A 3,552-nucleotide genomic window follows, 5' to 3' on the forward strand; every position below is an offset into this window, starting at 1 on the left:
CGAATCACAATAGGAGAGTCCTAGGAAAAGGGGAGAAAATGGATCGCCCTCAGGCCTTTATGAGGCACAGGTTATTGTCATGCCGCAACTAAATCCTAATTACTCTGATTAGCAATGCAAGCCTGTCACTGCTCATGCATGATAGTGAAAAAAAGTTTGCAGTAATGACTACGAAATTCTGCCATTTCTGCTCAGGCCTTCACACGTGCCTTAGTGGGGCTTTGTCTGCCCTGCGTGCCATTCACCCAGCTGCTGTTTCCAAAATAATGTTGCCAGGGTGAGCTCCATTTGCAATTCAGGCCGGGCCTAGGATCAACTGACTCACAAGATGCGCTGCAGGATTTAAAACATATTGAGAAGGCACTGGCTCTGCATATCAGATTTCTTGCTTCTTCATTGTATTAACTTCCCTCTTAAAATCAAAGGTCTATGGTAGGTTGCTATTCAAATTTTATGTCAGCTTTCTGTATGTATATATATTTAGTATCTTAACTGTCTCAGAGCTTACATGTCTCTGAAGTATAGTGGAAATAATACTTCAGGAGGGTGTCTTGCAACAGCACATACACATCGACTTAGAAGGCAATGCCCAACAGTTTAGTGAGAGTTATAGCGTTACTTTCATTTGATGGAAAAAAAAAAAAGAAAGCCTTTAAAATAAAGACTTTATTTCTAGAGAAGTGTATTTTGAGATGCATATTTTAGCGCAGTAGTTTGCAGTCATCTATACTGCTTTGTTAATGTCACAGAGCACTTGCCCTCTCATTTTCTATTAATTCAGTAGTCTAATCCTGCCAGCATTAAAACTGACTGCTAAATTCTCCAACGAGGCTCTGGTACCACTAGAATTATCAGCAAAGTTCCTGTTAGCATCGGTGGCCGGGTCCAGCGGTGTGGAGACAGGGGCCCGCTGTCCTGAGGAATGGGGAGGATGTGGCTGAGATGAGGGACAAAAGGTTGTGTCCTGGCAAAAAAATTCAGCAGTGGCCAGGGTGTGAAAGGGAACCTGGGAACTTGATTTAGACGTGCACAGTGAAAAGGAATGGCACTGTTACTGGTTTAAGGCGGAAACATACTCCTCCATCCCTGACTGGTAAGGCCTGGCTTCTGCTGAGTGCCGGCGCTCAGCACCTCTCAGGATTAGCCCATGCTGCCTTCACAAAAGTGTAATGCACTTCTTATTCCTCGTCTCCACACCAATACACGTTGAAGAGAAAATGTCAGAGTGTTTAGCAAGGAAGCCTATAAAATTAAATCCTCAGTTATGCTCCAGTATTAAAAAAAGGTCACAATTTAAACTTCCCTCCCCCTGCCCCCCATTATAAAGGACCTGTCCTGGGAACTGCTGAGTGCTTTTTTGCCACATCCCTGGCTGAGGGCACACAACTCTTAAACAGGGTTTTGTCCTGGAAGAGCAGAAAATCCTGCCACTTCTTTTGTGGATATGTGCACGGACTTTCCTTCTGCCTCTCCGTCAGTGCATTTCTCAGGCCTATTGGATTTGGACTTGATCAGGTGATCAGCTGAAAAGGGACATTTGATTCACCTTGTTTAGCACCAGGTTTCACATGAAATCGTAAGAAAACAAAATATGGTAATGATCTGCTTTGAAAATACGGAGCTGTTTGCCTCTCAGAAGCAGCATGCTGATCTCATTAAACTTTCTCTGGAAGCTCCCCAAGCAGCCTGGCCAGCCAGCAGCCCTCTGACCCCTTCCCGGCGTGCTTGAAGCCCACGGTGCTTTGTGCCCAGGCACGATGCGGTGCTGCCGTGGCCGGCAAGTGGCTAAAGGGACTGATCGACAGGAAGGCAGGCACCGACACAGACTGTCCCATTTTCCAGGCATTCAGAAATGTTGATGTTTCATTCCAGCGCAGAACAAAATGAAACGTTGAAAACCTGGAATTTCCCACAAAACAGACGTTTCCTTTTCTGGCCAGCCCTAACGTACACATACGCACACACACACACATATTTGCAGAATTATTAACTGCTATGTAATGACACCAGACTATATGCCCACTTCCACCATGTGGTATGGAGGGAATCCAGCCCTCAAAAATCCTGTGTTAGAGCAGCCACCAGAAAGCCACGGAGCCTGGAAAGCAGCTAGGTGCCATCGCTCCCTCATGGAGCAATCCGGAGCTTTGTATAATGTCAAAGTGTGAAGCATCTGCTGCAGAGGAAGGAGAGCACTGCCATGTCTGAAGAGCCTGCAGAGAGCAACCCGACACAGCACAGGCTGTTACTTACAGAATAAAGTACAAGAAAGGCATCACTGTTTGAATCAGCAGTGACTCTCTCCATCCCCTGTGAGTCCCCTTGTTGTTTGTGGTTGTTGTTGTTGTTGTTTTTCCACAGCAGCAGTTGCAAAGTGCCAAAAGCTATCAGAAAGTCTGCATTACATCAGGCAAGCTAAGTGTACTCACCCCCTGAGCTAGCCCACAGGGAAGAACAACAGGAGGGAGATTGCAGAGGAAGATAGGACTACTTAAGTAGCAATTCATTGTGAACCACTTTTCTAAGCTGTTGATAGAAGCATTAAGTGTGAGAGAGGAAGGGGACTTATCTTCCTGCCCAAGCAGAACCCTAATGACTCCATAATGACTGCTAAATAATGTCGCCAATAATCTCCATCTAATTATACAGCTCTAGTATGACCTAAAATGGAAAGAAAACAAAAAAGGCATCTGCAGTCTTAACATACCCAGTAGTCCCCTAGCCTAGTTCTGTAAAATGCATGTGGATATGTAGCATGAGTTATTGCCTGGAAGATAATTCACTTCCCACCCTTCATCTTGTCTGAAACATTTACCCATGTGAAATAAATTTGCTGAGCACATTGATGCAGCCATCAATAAATACTGTGTCGGTCGTAGCTTGTGAGCATCCAGGTAGGATCTCCTCAAACAGAAATATGTGTGGTTTCACAAATCTACTTTGGAAGGCTCTTCAGAAGCGTTTTATCTTTGACCAGAGGAGACTACAAAAGCAGGGTGTTTAATGAACACAGCACCACTTCATGTGAAAATTCGAGGAATATTTTTCAGACAGATGCCTATTGTACAAGCTGGTGAGTTACACAATGAGCTTTTTAAAAAGCCTGAAAATATGAATTCCCTCTTTATCATTATTAATTTTTTTACAGATGCTGAAAGTCTGAAAAAGGCCAGTCTTTGAAATAACAGCTTAACAGCCCTATGAGTTCAGCGGGCTATGGAGAGTATTTTATTTGAGCACAAAAATCTATTTCTGGCTTAATATTGCAAAGGTTTCCTAATGTTCATTTCACTAAAATACTTCTTCAGGCACAGCCCAGATTCTGGCCAATACAAACACTGGTTTCATCTGGAATACTCAGCAAGTTAATTGATAAAAACCATGGAGTAATAGATGAAAGTCTGTCATTTGACTTCTACCACTAACTCATGAGACTTATTGTTATTAAAAGTAATACAAATTCGGGAAACACAAAGAAACAGATTTCCACTTACTGTGTGGAGAGAGCCAAATTCTGAATTTGGGGATTAAATTATAGTGTGCAAGCCAGCA

The sequence above is a fragment of the Apaloderma vittatum genome, unplaced genomic scaffold (genome assembly GCF_000703405.1).
Source record: "Apaloderma vittatum isolate BGI_N311 unplaced genomic scaffold, ASM70340v1 scaffold170, whole genome shotgun sequence".
Lineage (NCBI taxonomy): Eukaryota > Metazoa > Chordata > Aves > Trogoniformes > Trogonidae > Apaloderma > Apaloderma vittatum.